Below are 19,982 nucleotides of genomic sequence, written 5' to 3' on the forward strand. Positions count from 1 at the left end.
AAATCACATATCGTGATACTACATGAAATAGTATCGAAATATTGGTAAAATGAATATATTTACGTAATATCAAACTACATGAAAAACGTGAAGAGAGTCACTATTATTCTAAATTTGTGGATTTTAACTTCGAATCATAAAGCGAGGTTTCGTATTATTTAGATCCAAGAAAAGACACATGACAATGTTGTTTCCAATACAAATGATAAAAATCAATGTGTTTTCATTGGAATTAACTAAAATGTTCCTGATTTTCCGTTCATATTACCGATGGAAGATGTACACGTAAAACCGCTCTATTCCGGCTGAAACGTCGATATTTGCAATAAAACCGAACTTCTCCCCTTTTCAATATCTTACTCAGTATTTCAACGAGAAACAAATAGAAGAATAAAGGTGAAGTATTTAAGTTAATTATCTAATCAATTACGTGTTTGCATCATTTTTATCGTATATTTTATGAATTAATACCAATAAACTGAAAATTCACAAAAACGTGGAAAAACGGCAAAATATTGCTTAATTCGATGATATTTTGTTTAAATCACATAAAGGAAAAGGGGATGATAAACGTCAAAATATAGCTAAATTCGATGATGTTTAGTATGAAACAAAATGCAAGACAACTTGCGTAAAATGCAATATTATGCGAGAATCTGAGATATGAAGGCCAAACCACATTTCGTGACACGACATGAAATAGTATCGAAATATTGGTAAAAATGAATATATTTACGTAATATCAAACTACATGAAAGACGTGAAGAGTCACTATTATTCTAAATTTGTGGATTTTAACTTCGAATCATAAAGCGAGGTTTCGTATTATTTAGATCCAAGAAAAGACATATGACAATGTTGTTTTCAATACAAATGATAAAAATCAATGTGTTTTCATTAGAATTAACTAAAATGTTCCTGATTTTCCGTTTATATTACCGATGGAAGAAGTACACGTAAAACCGCTCTATTCCCGCTGAAACGTCGATATATGCAATAAAAACCGAACTTCTCCCCTTTTCAATATCCTACTCAGTATTTCAACGAGAAACAAATAGATGATTAAAGGTGAAGTAATTAATTTTATTATCTAATCAATTACGTGTTTGCATCATTTTTATCGTATATTCAATGAATTAATACCAATAAACTGAAAATTCACAAAAACGTGGAAAAACGGCAAAATATTGCCTAATTCGATATTATTTTGTTTAAATCACATAAAGGAAAAGGGGATGATAAACGACAAAATATTGCTAAATTCGATGATGTTTAGTATGAAACAAAATGCAAGAAAACTTGCATAAAATGCAATATTATGCAAAAATCTGAGATATGAAGGCCAAATTACATATCGTGATACTACATGAAATAGTATTGAAATATTGGTAAAAGTGAATATATTTACGGAATATCAAACTACATGAAAAACGTGAAGAGAGTCACTATTATTCTAAATTTGTGGATTTTAACTTCGAATCATAAAGCGAGGTTTCGTATTATTAAGATCCAAGAAAAGACATATGACAATGTTGTTTCCAATACAAATGATAAAAATCAATGTGTTTTCATTAGAATTAAGGGGGCATATTGTTATAAATCGCTATAAATTAAAAGTTGTTAAATTTGCTTATAAATTTATTTATTAATAGGTATGGAAAGGGCTGCAACTGTTCCAAGTTTCACTATCTCACCCTAAACAGAAAAGGAGAAAAAAAATACACAACATATTATGCAACGATTTTTCAACATTTTCAAATAATTTCAGGGAACATATGTGTCAACAAAAATCCTGTCTATAACACTCAGATATTAAAATTGGCATATAATAAAGGATTGTTGTGAGTAGTTTTATCAAAAAAGTGTTTAGTGCAATAATATAATTATTCAAAGTTACCCTTCCAAATATATGCAATATATGATGTTTATAAATTTCTATAAAGTCAACAAATGGACTTTGGACTAAAATGTCTACAACATTCTGTAGAAGCACAAACTCTACATATAAGGTGTAATTTGCATGTAAATAGATTAATAAATGAAAGCTATGAAGTACTTTGAAGTTGTAAATTACTTTCCTGAGTAAAATAAAAATCAAAGTTCGGCCACCTGTAGCTGAGCTTGACTTTGACAGATTTCGTTCATAATTAGGACCCTTGCAGATAGGCATCCATTAAGCAAGGTGTGCAAGTTTCATGCAAATCCCTTGATAACAAACGAAAAAAAATTTGGCCCAAAAAAAGAAGAAAAAAAAAAAAAAATTGCATATAAATATATTGCACATACTTATTACTACTATTACAAGTGTTTGTGCTTCTACAGCACATAGTAGACATTTTAGTTGACACATGTGTTCCCTGAGATTATTTGAGAATGTTGAACATTCGTTGCATAATACGTTGTGTATTTTTTTTCTCCTATTCTGTTTAGGGTGTGATGGTGAAACTTGGACCAGTTGCAGCCCTTTCTATAACCATTTCATAAATAAATTTATACGCAAATTGAACAACTTTTAATTTATAACGATTTATAACGATATGCCCCCTTAACTAAAATGTTCATGATTTTCCGTTTATATTACCGATGGAAGATGTACACGTAAAACCGCTCTATTCCGGCTGAAACGTCGATATATGCAATAAAAACCGAACTTCTCCCCTTTTCAATATCCTACTCAGTATTTCAACGAGAAACAAATAGATGATTAAAGGTGAAGTAATTAATTTTATTATCTAATCAATTACGTGTTTGCATCATTTTTATCGTATATTTAATGAATTAATACCAATAAACTGGACATTCACAAAAACGTGGAAAAACGGCAAAATATTGCCTAATTCGATGATATTTTGTTTAAATCACATAAAGGAAAAGTGGATGTTAAACATCAAAATATTGCTAAATTCGATGATGTTTAGTTTGAAACAAAATGCAAGAAAACTTGCTTAAATTGCAATATTATGCAAAAATCTGAAATATGAAAGCCAAATCACATATCGTGATACTACATGAAATAGTATCGAAATATTGGTAAAATGAATATATTTACGTAATATTAAACTACATGAAAAACGTGAAGAGAGTCACTATTATTCTAAATTTGTGGATTTTAACTTCGAATCATAAAGCGAGGTTTCGTATTATTTAGATCCAAGAAAAGACACATGACAATGTTGTTTCCAATACAAATGATAAAAATCAATGTGTTTTCATTGGAATTAACTAAAATGTTCCTGATTTTCCGTTCATATTACCGATGGAAGATGTACACGTAAAACCGCTCTATTCCGGCTGAAACGTCGATATTTGCAATAAAAACCGAACTTCTCCCCTTTTCAATATCTTACTCAGTATTTCAACGAGAAACAAATAGATGAATAAAGGTGAAGTATTTAAGTTAATTATCTAATCAATTACGTGTTTGCATCATTTTTATCGTATATTTTATGAATTAATACCAATAAACTGAAAATTCACAAAAACGTGGAAAAACGGCAAAATATTGCTTAATTCGATGATATTTTGTTTAAATCACATAAAGGAAAAGGGGATGATAAACGTCAAAATATAGCTAAATTCGATGATGTTTAGTATGAAACAAAATGCAAGACAACTTGCGTAAAATGCAATATTATGCGAGAATCTGAGATATGAAGGCCAAACCACATTTCGTGACACGACATGAAATAGTATCGAAATATTGGTAAAAATGAATATATTTACGTAATATCAAACTACATGAAAGACGTGAAGAGTCACTATTATTCTAAATTTGTGGATTTTAACTTCGAATCATAAAGCGAGGTTTCGTATTATTTAGATCCAAGAAAAGACATATGACAATGTTGTTTTCAATACAAATGATAAAAATCAATGTGTTTTCATTAGAATTAACTAAAATGTTCCTGATTTTCCGTTTATATTACCGATGGAAGATGTACACGTAAAACCGCTCTATTCCCGCTGAAACGTCGATATATGCAATAAAAACCGAACTTCTCCCCTTTTCAATATCCTACTCAGTATTTCAACGAGAAACAAATAGATGATTAAAGGTGAAGTAATTAATTTTATTATCTAATCAATTACGTGTTTGCATCATTTTTATCGTATATTCAATGAATTAATACCAATAAACTGAAAATTCACAAAAACGTGGAAAAACGGTAAAATATTGCCTAATTCGATATTATTTTGTTTAAATCACATAAAGGAAAAGGGGATGATAAACGTCAAAATATTGCTAAATTCGATGATGTTTAGTATGAAACAAAATGCAAGAAAACTTGCATAAAATGCAATATTATGCAAAAATCTGAGATATGAAGGCCAAATTACATATCGTGATACTACATGAAATAGTATCGAAATATTGGTAAAAGTGAATATATTTACGGAATATCAAACTACATGAAAAACGTGAAGAGAGTCACTATTATTCTAAATTTGTGGATTTTAACTTCGAATCATAAAGCGAGGTTTCGTATTATTAAGATCCAAGAAAAGACATATGACAATGTTGTTTCCAATACAAATGATAAAAATCAATGTGTTTTCATTAGAATTAAGGGGGCATATTGTTATAAATCGTTATAAATTAAAAGTTGTTAAATTTGCTTATAAATTTATTTATTAATGGGTATGGAAAGGGCTGCAACTGTTCCAAGTTTCACTATCTCACCCTAAACAGAAAAGGAGAAAAAAAATACACAACATATTATGCAACGATTTTTCAACATTTTCAAATAATTTCAGGGAAAACATGTGTCAACAAAAATCCTTTCTATAACACTCAGATATTAAAATTGGCATATAATAAAGGATTGTTGTGAGTAGTTTTATCAAAAAAGTGTTTAGTGCAATAATATAATTATTCAAAGTTACCCTTCCAAATATATGCAATATATGATATTTATAAATTTCTAAAAAGTCAACAAATGGACTTTGGACTAAAATGTCTACAACATTCTGTAGAAGCACAAACTCTACATATAAGGTGTAATTTGCATGTAAATAGATTAATAAATGAAAGCTATGAAGTACTTTGAAGTTGTAAATTACTTTCCTGAGTAAAATAAAAATCAAAGTTCGGCCACCTGTAGCTGAGCTTGACTTTGACAGATTTCGTTCATAATTAGCACCATTGCAGATAGGCATCCATTAAGCAAGGTGTGCAAGTTTCATGCAAATCCCTTGATAACAAACGAAAAAAAATTGGCCCAAAAAAAGAAGAAAAAAAAAAAATTGCATATAAATATATTGCACATACTTATTACTACTATTACAAGTGTTTGTGCTTCTACAGCACATAGTAGACATTTTAGTTGACACATGTGTTCCCTGAGATTATTTGAGAATGTTGAACATTCGTTGCATAATACGTTGTGTATTTTTTTTCTCCTATTCTGTTTAGGGTGTGATGGTGAAACTTGGACCAGTTGCAGCCCTTTCTATAACCATTTCATAAATAAATTTATACGCAAATTGAACAACTTTTAATTTATAACGATTTATAACGATATGCCCCCTTAACTAAAATGTTCATGATTTTCCGTTTATATTACCGATGGAAGATGTACACGTAAAACCGCTCTATTCCGGCTGAAACGTCGATATATGCAATAAAAACCGAACTTCTCCCCTTTTCAATATCTTACTCAGTATTTCAACGAGAAACAAATAGATGATTAAAGGTGAAGTATTTAAGTTTATTATCTAATCAATTACGTGTTTGCATCATTTTTATCGTAAATTTTATGAATTAATACCAATAAACTGAAAATTCACAAAAACGTTGAAAAACGGCAAAATATTGCCTAATTCGATGATATTTTGTTTAAATCACATAAAGGAAAAAGGGATGATAAACGTCAAAATATTGCTAAATTCGATGATGTTTAGTATGAAACAAAATGCAAGAATACTTGCTTAAAATGCAATATTATGCGAAAATCTGAGATATGAAGGCCAAATCATATTTCGTGATACTACATGAAATAGTATCGAAATATTGGTAAAAATGAATATATTTTTGTAATATCAAACTACATGAAAAACGTGAAGAGAGTCACTATTTTTCCATATTTGTGGATTTTAACTTCGAATCATAAAGCGAGGTTTCGTATTATTTAGATCCAAGAAAAGACATGACAATGTTGTTTCCAATACAAATTATAAAAATCAATGTGTTTTCATTAGAATTAACTAAAATGTTCCTGATTTTCCGTTTATATTACCGATGGATGATGTACACGTAAAACAGCTCTATTCCGGCTGAAACGTCGATATATGCAATAAAAACCGAAATTCTCCCCTTTTCATTATCTTACTCAGTATTTCAACGAGAAACCATTAGATGATTAAAGGTGAAGTATTTAAGTTTATTATCTAATCAATTACGTGTTTGCATCATTTTTATCGTATATATAATGAATTAATACCAATAAACTGGACATTCACAAAAACGTGGAAAAACGGCAAAATATTGCCAAATTCGATGATATTTTGTTTAAATCACATAAAGGAAAAGGGGATGATAAACGTCAAAATATTGCTAAATTCGATGATGTTTAGTATGAAACAAAATGCAAGAAAACGTGCTTAAAATGCAATATTATGCGAAAATCTGAGATATGAAGGCAAAATCACATTTCGTGATACTACATGAAATAGTATCGAAATATTGGTAAAAATGAATATATTTACGTAATATCAAACTACATGAAAAACGTGAAGACAGTCACTATTTTTCCATATTTGTAGATTTTAACTTCGAATCATAAAGCGAGGTTTCGTATTATTTAGATCCAAGAAAAGACATGACAATGTTGTTTCCAATACAAATGATAAAAATCAATGTGTTTTCATTAGAATTAACTAAAATGTTCCTGATTTTCCGTTTATATTACCGATGGAAGATGTACACGTAAAACCGCTCTATTCCGGCTGAAACGTCGATATATGCAACGAAAACCGAACTTCTCCCCTTTTCAATATCTTACTCAGTATTTCAACGAGAAACAAATAGATGATTAAAGATGAAGTATATAAGTTTATTATCTAATCAATTACGTGTTTGCATCATTTTTATCGTATATTTAATGAATTAATACCAATAAACTGGACATTCACAAAAACGTGGAAAAACGGCAAAATATTGCCAAATTCGATGATATTTTGTTTAAATCACATTAAGGAAAAGGGGATGATAAACGTCAAAATATGGCTAAATTCGATGATGTTTAGTATGAAACAAAATGCAAGAAAACTTGCTTATAATGCAATATTATGCGAAAATCTGAGATATGAAGGCCAAATCACATTTCGTGATACTACATGAAATAGTATCGAAATTTTGGTAAAAATGAATATATTTACGGAATATCAAACTACATAAAAAACGTGAAGAGAGTCACTATTTTTCCAAATTTGTGGATTATAACTTCGAATTATAAAGCGAGGTTTCGTATTATTTAGATCCAAGAAAAGACATATGACAATGTTGTTTCCAATACAAATGATAAAAATCAATGTGTTTTCATTAGAATTAACTAAAATGTTCCTGATTTTCCGTTTATATTACCGATGGAAGATGTACACGTAAAACCGCTCTATTCCGGCTGAAACGTCGATATATGCAATAAAAACCGAACTTCTCCCCTTTTCAATATCTTACTCAGTATTTCAACGAGAAAGTTGTTCAATTTGCTTATAAATTTATTTATTAATGGGTATGGAAAGGGCTGCAACTGTTCCAAGTTTCACTATCTCACCCTAAACAGAAAAGGAGAAAAAAAAATACACAACATATTATGCAACGATTTTTCAACATTTTCAAATAATTTCAGGGAACACATGTGTCAACAAAAATCCTTTCTATAACACTCAGATATTAAAATTGGCATATAATAAAGGATTGTTGTGAGTAGTTTTATCAAAAAAGTGTTTAGTGCAATAATATAATTATTCAAAGTTACCCTTCCAAATATATGCAATATATGATGTTTATAAATTTCTATAAAGTCAACAAATGGACTTTGGACTAAAATGTCTACAACATTCTGTAGAAGCACAAACTCTACATATAAGGTGTAATTTGCATGTAAATAGATTAATAAATGAAAGCTATGAAGTACTTTGAAGTTGTAAATTACTTTCCTGAGTAAAATAAAGATCAAAGTTCGGCCACCTGTAGCTGAGCTTGACTTCGACAGATTTCGTTCATAATTGGAACCCTTGCAGATAGGCATCCATTAAGCAAGGTGTGCAAGTTTCATGCAAATCCCTTGATAACAAACGAAAAAAAAATTGGTCCAAAAAAGAAGAAAAAAAAAATTGCATATAAATATATTGCACATACTTATTACTACTATTACAAGTGTTTGTGCTTCTACAGCACATAGTAGACATTTTAGTTGAAACATGTGTTCCCTGAGATTATTTGAGAATGTTGAACATTCGTTGCATAATACGTTGTGTATTTTTTTTCTCCTATTCTGTTTAGGGTGTGATGGTAAAACTTGGACCAGTTGCAGCCCTTTCTATAACCATTTCATAAATAAATTTATACGCAAATTGAACTACTTTTAATTTATAACGATTTATAACGATATGCCCCCTTAACTAAAATGTTCATGATTTTCCGTTTATATTACCGATGGAAGATGTACACGTAAAACCGCTCTATTCCGGCTGAAACGTCGATATATGCAATAAAAACCGAACTTCTCCCGTTTTCAATATCTTACTCAGTATTTCAACGAGAAACAAATAGATGATTAAAGGTGAAGTATTTAAGTTTATTATCTAATCAATTACGTGTTTGCATCATTTTTATCGTATATTTAATGAATTAATACCAATAAACTGAAAATTCACAAAAACGTGGAAAAACGGCAAAATATTGCCTAATTCGATGATATTTTGTTTAAATCACATAAAGGAAAAAGGGATGATAAACGTCAAAATATTGCTAAATTCGATGATGTTTAGTATGAAACAAAATGCAAGAAAACTTGCTTATAATGCAATATTATGCGAAAATCTGAGATATGAAGGCCAAATCACATTTCGTGATACTACATGAAATAGTATCGAAATATTGGTAAAAATGAATATATTTACGGAATATCAAACTACATGAAAAACGTGAAGAGAGTCACTATTTTTCCAAATTTGTGGATTTTAACTTCGAATCATAAAGCGAGGTTTTGTATTATTTAGATCCAAGAAAAGAAAGGACAATGTTGTTTCCAATACAAATGATAAAAATCAATGTGTTTTCATTAGAATTAACTAAAATGTTCCTGATTTTCCGTTTATATTACAGATGGATGATGTACACGTAAAACCGCTCTATTCCGGCTGAAACGTCGATATATGCAATAAAAACCGAACTTCTCCCCTTTTCAATATCTTACTCAGTATTTCAACGAGAAACAAATAGACGATTAAAGGGGAAGTATTTAAGTTTATTATCTAATCAATTACGTGTTTGCATCATTTTTATCGTATATTTAATGAATTAATACCAATAAACTGAAAATTCACAAAAACGTGGAAAAACGGCAAAATATTGCCTAATTCGATGATATTTTGTTTAAATCACATAAAGGAAAAGGGGATGATGAACATCAAAATATTGCTAAATTCAATGATGTTTAGTATGAAACAAAATGCAAGAAAACTTGCTTATAATGCAATATTATGCGAAAATCTGAGATATGAAGGCCAAATCACATTTCGTGATACTACGTGAAATAGTATCGAAATATTGGTAAAAATGAATATATTTACGGAATATCAAACTACATGAAAAACATGAAGAGAGTCACTATTTTTCCCAAATTTGTGGATTTTAACTTCGAATTATAAAGCGAGGTTTCGTATTATTTAGATACAAGAAAAGACATGTGACAATGTTGTTTCCAATACAAAAGATAAAAATCAATGTGTTTTCATTAGAATTAACTAAAATGTTCCTGATTTTCCGTTTATATTACCGATGGATGATGTACACGTAAAACCACTCTATTCCGGCTGAAACGTCGATATATGCAATAAAAACCGAACTTCTCCCCTTTTCAATATCTTACTCAGTATTTCAACGAGAAACCATTAGATGATTAAAGGTGAAGTATTTAAGTTTATTATCTAATCAATTACGTGTTTGCATCATTTTTATCGTATATATAATGAATTAATACCAATAAACTGGACATTCACAAAAACGTGGAAAAACGGCAAAATATTGCCTAATTCGATGATATTTTGTTTAAATCACATAAAGGAAAAGGGGATGATAAACGTCAAAATATTGCTAAATTCGATGATGTTTAGTATGAAACAAAATGCAAGAAAACGTGCTTAAAATGCAATATTATGCGAAAATCTGAGATATGAAGGCCAAATCACATTTCGTGATACTACATGAAATAGTATCGAAATATTGGTAAAAATGAATATATTTACGTAATATCAAACTACATGAAAAACGTGAAGACAGTCACTATTTTTCCATATTTGTAGATTTTAACTTCGAATCATAAAGCGAGGTTTCGTATTATTTAGATCCAAGAAAAGACATGACAATGTTGTTTCCAATACAAATGATAAAAATCAATGTGTTTTCATTAGAATTAACTAAAATGTTCCTGATTTTCCGTTTATATTACCGATGGAAGATGTACACGTAAAACCGCTCTATTCCGGCTGAAACGTCGATATATGCAACGAAAACCGAACTTCTCCCCTTTTCAATATCTTACTCAGTATTTCAACGAGAAACAAATAGATGATTAAAGATGAAGTATATAAGTTTATTATCTAATCAATTACGTGTTTGCATCATTTTTATCGTATATTTAATGAATTTAAACCAATAAACTGAAAATTCACAAAAACGTGGAAAAACGGCAAAATATTGCCTAATTCGATGATATTTTGTTTAAATCACATAAAGGAAAAAGGGATGATAAACGTCAAAATATTGCTAAATTCGATGATGTTTAGTATGAAACAAAATGCAAGAAAACTTGCTTATAATGCAATATTATGCGAAAATCTGAGATATGAAGGCCAAATCACATTTCGTGATACTACATGAAATAGTATCGAAATATTGGTAAAAATGAATATATTTACGGAATATCAAACTACATGAAAAACGTGAAGAGAGTCACTATTTTTCCAAATTTGTGGATTTTAACTTCGAATCATAAAGCGAGGTTTTGTATTATTTAGATCCAAGAAAAGAAAGGACAATGTTGTTTCCAATACAAATGATAAAAATCAATGTGTTTTCATTAGAATTAACTAAAATGTTCCTGATTTTCCGTTTATATTACAGATGGATGATGTACACGTAAAACCGCTCTATTCCGGCTGAAACGTCGATATATGCAATAAAAACCGAACTTCTTCCCTTTTCAATATCTTACTCAGTATTTCAACGAGAAACAAATAGATGATTAAAGGTGAAGTATTTAGTTTATTATCTAATCAATTACGTGTTTGCATCATTTTTATCGTATATAAAATGAATTAATACCAATAAACTGGACATTCACAAAAACGTGGAAAAACGGCAAAATATTGCCTAATTCGATGATATTTTGTTTAAATCACATAAAGGAAAAGGGGATGATGAACATCAAAATATTGCTAAATTCAATGATGTTTAGTATGAAACAAAATGCAAGAAAACTTGCTTATAATGCAATATTATGCGAAAATCTGAGATATGAAGGCCAAATCACATTTCGTGATACTACATGAAATAGTATCGAAATATTGGGAAAAATGAATATATTTACGGAATATCAAACTACATGAATAACATGAAGAGAGTCACTATTTTTCCAAATTTGTGGATTTTAACTTCGAATTATAAAGCGAGGTTTCGTATTATTTAGATCCAAGAAAAGACAATGTGACAATGTTGTTTCCAATACAAATGATAAAAATCAATGTGTTTTCATTATAATTAACTAAAATGTTCCTGATTTTCCGTTTATATTACCGATGGATGATGTACACGTAAAACCACTCTATTCCGGCTGAAACGTCGATATATGCAATAAAAACCGAACTTCTCCCCTTTTCAATATCTTACTCAGTATTTCAACGAGAAACCAATAGATGATTAAAGGTGAAGTATTTAAGTTTATTATCTAATCAATTACGTGTTTGCATCATTTTTATCGTATATATAATGAATTAATACCAATAAACTGGACATTCACAAAAACGTGGAAAAACGGCAAAATATTGCCTAATTCGATGATATTTTGTTTAAATCACATAAAGGAAAAGGGGATAATAAACGTCAAAATATTGCTAAATTCGATGATGTTTAGTATGAAACAAAATGCAGGAAAACTTGCTTAAAATGCAATATTATGCGAAAATCTGAGATATGAAGGCCAAATCACATTTCGTGATACTACATGAAATAGTATCGAAATATTGGTAAAAATGAATATATTTACGTAATATCAAACTACATGAAAAACGTGAAGACAGTCACTATTTTTCCATATTTGTAGACTTTAACTTCGAATCATAAAGCGAGGTTTCGTATTATTTAGATCCAAGAAAAGACATGACAATGTTGTTTCCAATACAAATGATAAAAATCAATGTGTTTTCATTAGAATTAACTAAAATGTTCCTGATTTTCCGTATATATTACCGATGGAAGATGTACACGTAAAACCGCTCTATTCCGGCTGAAACGTCGATATATGCAATAAAAACCGAACTTCTCCCCTTTTCAATATCTTACTCAGTATTTCAACGAGAAACAAATAGACGATTAAAGGGGAAGTATTTAAGTTTATTATCTAATCAATTACGTGTTTGCATCATTTTTATCGTATATTTAATGAATTAATACCAATAAACTGAAAATTCACAAAAACGTGGAAAAACGGCAAAATATTGCCTAATTCGATGATATTTTGTTTAAATCACATAAAGGAAAAGGGGATGATGAACATCAAAATATTGCTAAATTCAATGATGTTTAGTATGAAACAAAATGCAAGAAAACTTGCTTATAATGCAATATTATGCGAAAATCTGAGATATGAAGGCCAAATCACATTTCGTGATACTGCGTGAAATAGTATCGAAATATTGGTAAAAATGAATATATTTACGGAATATCAAACTACATGAAAAACATGAAGAGAGTCACTATTTTTCCCAAATTTGTGGATTTTAACTTCGAATTATAAAGCGAGGTTTCGTATTATTTAGATACAAGAAAAGACATGTGACAATGTTGTTTCCAATACAAAAGATAAAAATCAATGTGTTTTCATTAGAATTAACTAAAATGTTCCTGATTTTCCGTTTATATTACCGATGGATGATGTACACGTAAAACCACTCTATTCCGGCTGAAACGTCGATATATGCAATAAAAACCGAACTTCTCCCCTTTTCAATATCTTACTCAGTATTTCAACGAGAAACCATTAGATGATTAAAGGTGAAGTATTTAAGTTTATTATCTAATCAATTACGTGTTTGCATCATTTTTATCGTATATATAATGAATTAATACCAATAAACTGGACATTCACAAAAACGTGGAAAAACGGCAAAATATTGCCTAATTCGATGATATTTTGTTTAAATCACATAAAGGAAAAGGGGATGATAAACGTCAAAATATTGCTAAATTCGATGATGTTTAGTATGAAACAAAATGCAAGAAAACGTGCTTAAAATGCAATATTATGCGAAAATCTGAGATATGAAGGCCAAATCACATTTCGTGATACTACATGAAATAGTATCGAAATATTGGTAAAAATGAATATATTTACGTAATATCAAACTACATGAAAAACGTGAAGACAGTCACTATTTTTCCATATTTGTAGATTTTAACTTCGAATCATAAAGCGAGGTTTCGTATTATTTAGATCCAAGAAAAGACATGACAATGTTGTTTCCAATACAAATGATAAAAATCAATGTGTTTTCATTAGAATTAACTAAAATGTTCCTGATTTTCCGTTTATATTACCGATGGAAGATGTACACGTAAAACCGCTCTATTCCGGCTGAAACGTCGATATATGCAACGAAAACCGAACTTCTCCCCTTTTCAATATCTTACTCAGTATTTCAACGAGAAACAAATAGATGATTAAAGATGAAGTATATAAGTTTATTATCTAATCAATTACGTGTTTGCATCATTTTTATCGTATATTTAATGAATTAATACAAATAAACTGAAAATTCACAAAAACGTGGAAAAACGTCAAAATATTGCCTAATTCGATGATATTTTGTTTAAATCACATAAAGGAAAAGGGGATGATGAACGTCAAAATATGGCTAAATTCGATGATGTTTAGTGTGAAACAAAAATGCAAGAAAACTTGCTTATAATGCAATATTATGCGAAAATCTGAGATATGAAGGCCAAATCACATTTCGTGATACTACATGAAATAGTATCGAAATTTTGGTAAAAATGAATATATTTACGGAATATCAAACTACATAAAAAACGTGAAGAGAGTCACTATTTTTCCAAGTTTGTGGATTATAACTTCGAATTATAAAGCGAGGTTTCGTATTATTTAGATCCAAGAAAAGACATATGACAATGTTGTTTCCAATACAAATGATAAAAATCAATGTGTTTTCATTAGAATTAACTAAAATGTTCCTGATTTTCCGTTTATATTACCGATGGAAGATGTACACGTAAAACCGCTCTATTCCGGCTGAAACGTCGATATATGCAATAAAAACCGAACTTCTCCCGTTTTCAATATCTTACTCAGTATTTCAACGAGAAACAAATAGATGATTAAAGGTGAAGTATTTAAGTTTATTATCTAATCAATTACGTGTTTGCATCATTTTTATCGTATATTTTATGAATTAATACCAATAAACTGAAAATTCACAAAAACGTGGAAAAACGGCAAAATATTGCCTAATTCGATGATATTTTGTTGAAATCACATAAAGGAAAAAGGGATGATAAACGTCAAAATATTGCTAAATTCGATGATGTTTAGTATGAAACAAAATGCAAGAAAACTTGCTTAAAATGCAATATTATGCGAAAATCGGAGATATGAAGGCCAAATCATATTTCGTGATACTACATGAAATAGTATCGAAATATTGGTAAAAATGAATATATTTTTGTAATATCAAACTACATGAAAAACGTGAAGAGAGTCACTATTTTTCCATATTTGTGGATTTTAACTTCGAATCATAAAGCGAGGTTTCGTATTATTTAGATCCAAGAAAAGACATGACAATGTTGTTTCCAATACAAATTATAAAAATCAATGTATTTTCATTAGAATTAACTAAAATGTTCCTGATTTTCCGTTTATATTACCGATGGAAGATGTACACGTAAAACCGCTCTATTCCGGCTGAAACGTCGATATATGCAATAAAAACCGAACTTCTCCCCTTTTCAATATCCTACTCAGTATTTCAACGAGAAACAAATAGATGATTAAAGGTGAAGTAATTAATTTTATTATCTAATCAATAACGTGTTTGCATCATTTTTATCGTATATTTAATGAATTAATACCAATAAACTGGACATTCACAAAAACGTGGAGAAACGGCAAAATATTGCCTAATTCGATGATATTTTGTTTAAATCACATAAAGGAAAAGTGGATGTTAAACATCAAAATATTGCTAAATTCGATGATGTTTAGTATGAAACAAAATGCAAGAAAACTTGCTTAAAATGCAATATTATGCAAAAATCTGAAATATGAAGGCCAAATCACATATCGTGATACTACATGAAATAGTATCAAAATATTGGTAAAATAAATATATTTACGTAATATCAAACTACATGAAAAACGTGAAGAGTCACTATTATTATAAATTTGTGGATTTTAACTTCGAATCATAAAGCGAGGTTTCGTATTATTTAGATCCAAGAAAAGGCACATGACAATGTTGTTTCCAATACAAATGATAAAAATCAATGTGTTTTCATTGGAATTAACTAAAATGTTCCTGATTTTCCGTTTATATTACCGATGGAAGATGTACACGTAAAACCGCTCTATTCCGGCTGAAACGTCGATATATGCAATAAAAACCGAACTTCTCCCGTTTTCAATATCTTACTCAGTATTTCAACGAGAAACAAATAGATGATTAAAGGTGAAGTAATTAATTTTATTATCTAATCAATTACGTGTTTGCATCATTTTTATCGTATATTTAATGAATTAATACCAATAAACTGGACATTCACAAAAACGTGGAAAAACGGCAAAATATTGCCTAATTCGATGATATTTTGTTTAAATCACATAAAAGAAAAGGGAATGATAAACGTCAAAATATTGCTAAATTCGATGATGTTTAGTATGAAACAAAATGCAAGAAAACTTGCTTAAAATGCAATATTATGCAAAAATCTGATATATGAATGACAAATCACATTTCGTGATACTACATGAAATAGTATCGAAATAGTGGTAAAAGTGAATATATTTACGGAATATCAAACTACATGAAAAACGTGAAGAGAGTCACTATTTTTCCAAATTTGTGGATTTTAACTTCGAATTATAAAGCGAGGTTTCGTATTATTTAGATCCAAGAAAAGACATATGACAATGTTGTTTCCAATACAAATGATAAAAATCAATGTGTTTTCATTAGAATTACCTAAAATGTTCCTGATTTTCCGTTTATATAACCGATGGAAGATGTACACGTAAAACCGCTCTATTCCGGCTGAAACGTCGATATATGCAATAAAAACCGAACTTCTCCCCTTATCAATATCTTACTCAGTATTTCAATGAGAAACAAATAGATGATTAAAGGTGAAGTATTTAAGTTTATTATCTAATCAATTACGTGTTTGCATCATTTTTATCGTATATTTAATGAATTAATACCAATAAACTGAAAATTCACAAAAAACGTGGAAAAACGGCAAAATATTGCCTAATTCGATGATATTTTGTTTAAATCACATAATGGAAAAGGGGATGATAAACGTCAAAATATTGGTAAATTCGATGATGTTTAGTATGAAACAAAATGCAAGAAAACTTGCTTAAAATGCAATATTATGCGAAAATCTGAGATATGAAGGCCAAATCATATTTCGTGATACTACATGAAATAGTATCGAAATATTGGTAAAAATGAATATATTTTTGTAATATCAAACTACATGAAAAACGTGAAGAGAGTCACTATTTTTCCATATTTGTGGATTTTAACTTCGAATCATAAAGCGAGGTTTCGTATTATTTAGATCCAAGAAAAGACATGACAATGTTGTTTCCAATACAAATTATAAAAATCAATGTATTTTCATTAGAATTAACTAAAATGTTCCTGATTTTCCGTTTATATTACCGATGGAAGATGTACACGTAAAACCGCTCTATTCCGGCTGAAACGTCGATATATGCAATAAAAACCGAAATTCTCCCCTTTTCAATATCCTACTCAGTATTTCAACGAGAAACAAATAGATGATTAAAGGTGAAGTAATTAATTTTATTATCTAATCAATTACGTGTTTGCATCATTTTTATCGTATATTTAATGAATTAATACCAATAAACTGGACATTCACAAAAACGTGGAAAAAACGGCAAAATATTGCCTAATTCGATGATATTTTGTTTAAATCACATAAAAGAAAAGGGGATGATAAACGTCAAAATATTGCTAAATTCGATGATGTTTAGTATGAAACAAAATGCAAGAAAACTTGCTTAAAATGCAATATTATGCAAAAATCTGAAATATGAATGACAAATCACATTTCGTGATACTACATGAAATAGTATCGAAATAGTGGTAAAAGTGAATATATTTACGGAATATCAAACTACATGAAAAACGTGAAGAGAGTCACTATTTTTCCAAATTTGTGGATTTTAACTTCGAATTATAAAGCGAGGTTTCGTATTATTTAGATCCAAGAAAAGACATATGACAATGTTGTTTCCAATACAAATGATAAAAATCAATGTGTTTTCATTAGAATTACCTAAAATGTTCCTGATTTTCCGTTTATATTACCGATGGAAGATGTACACGTAAAACCGCTCTATTCCGGCTGAAACGTCGATATATGCAATAAAAACCGAACTTCTCCCCTTATCAATATCTTACTCAGTATTTCAATGAGAAACAAATAGATGATTAAAGGTGAAGTATTTAAGTTTATTATCTAATCAATTACGTGTTTGCATCATTTTTATCGTATATTTAATGAATTAATACCAATAAACTGAAAATTCACAAAAAACGTAGAAAAACGGCAAAATATTGCCTAATTCGATGATATTTTGTTTAAATCACATAATGGAAAAGGGGATGATAAACGTCAAAATATTGGTAAATTCGATGATGTTTAGTATGAAACAAAATGCAAGAAAACTTGCTTAAAATGCAATATTATGCAAAAATCTGAGATATGAAGGCCAAATCACATATCGTGATACCACATGAAATAGTATCGAAATATTGGTACAAATGAATATATTTACGTAATATCAAACTACATAAATAACGTGAAAAAAGTCAATATTATTCCAAATTTGAGAATTTTAACTTCAAATAATAGAGCGAGGTTTCGTATTATTTAGATCCAAGAAAAGACATATGACAATGTTGTTTCCAATTCAAATGATAAAAATCAATGTGTTTTCATTAGAATTAACAAAACAGTTCCTTATTTTCCGTTATTATTACCGACGGAAGATGTACACGTAAAACCGCTCTAATCCGGCTGAAACGTCGATATATGCAATAAAAACCGAACTTCTCCCCTTTTCAATATCTTACACAGTATTTCAACGAGAAAAAAATAGATGATTAAAGGTGAAGTATTTAAGTTTATTATCTAATCAATTACGTTTTTGCATAATTTTTATCGTATATATAATGAATTAATACCAATAAACTGAAAATTCACAAAAACGTGGAAAAACGGCAAAATATACGGCTAATTCGATGATATTTTGTTTAAATCTCATAAAGAAAAAGGGGATGATAAACGTCAAAATATTGCTAAATTCGATGATGTTTAGTATGAAACAAAATGCAAGAAAACTTGCATAAAATGCAATATTAATGGAAAATCTGAGATATGAAGGCCAAATCACATTTCGTGATACTACATGAAATAGTATCGAAATATTGGTAAAAATGAATATATTTACGTAATATCAAACTACATGAAAAACGTGAAGAGTCCCTATTATTCTAAATTTGTGGATTTTAACTTCGAATCATAAAGCGAGGTTTTATATTATTTAGATCCAAGAAAAGACATATGACAATGTTGTTTCCAATACAAATGATAAAAGTCAATGTGTTTTCATTGGAATTAACTAAAATGTTCCTGATTTTCCGTTAATATTACCGATGGAAGATGTACACGTAAAACCGCTCTATTCCGGCTGAAACGTCGATATTTGCAATAAAAACCGAACTTCTCACCTTTTCAATATCTTACTCAGTATTTCAACGAGAAACAAATAGATGAATAAAGGTGAAGTGTTTAAGTTAATTATCTAATCAATTACGTGTTTGCATCATTTTTATCGTATATTTTATGAATTAATACCAATAAACTGAAAATTCACAAAAAACGTGGAAAAACGGCAAAATATTGCTTAATTCGATGATATTTTGTTTAAATCACATAAAGGAAAAGGGGATGATAAACGTCAAAATATTGCTAAATTCGATGATGTTTAGTATGAAACAAAATGCAAGACAACTTGCGTAAAATGCAATATTATGCGAAAATCTGAGATATGAAGGCCAAACCACATTTCGTGACACGACATGAAATAGTATCGAAATATTGGTAAAAATGAATATATTTACGTAATATCAAACTACATGAAAGACGTGAAGAGTCACTATTATTCTAAATTTGTGGATTTTAACTTCGAATCATAAAGCGAGGTTTC

This window comes from Procambarus clarkii, chromosome 20 (assembly GCF_040958095.1).
Source record: "Procambarus clarkii isolate CNS0578487 chromosome 20, FALCON_Pclarkii_2.0, whole genome shotgun sequence".
NCBI classification, from domain to species: Eukaryota; Metazoa; Arthropoda; class Malacostraca; order Decapoda; family Cambaridae; genus Procambarus; species Procambarus clarkii.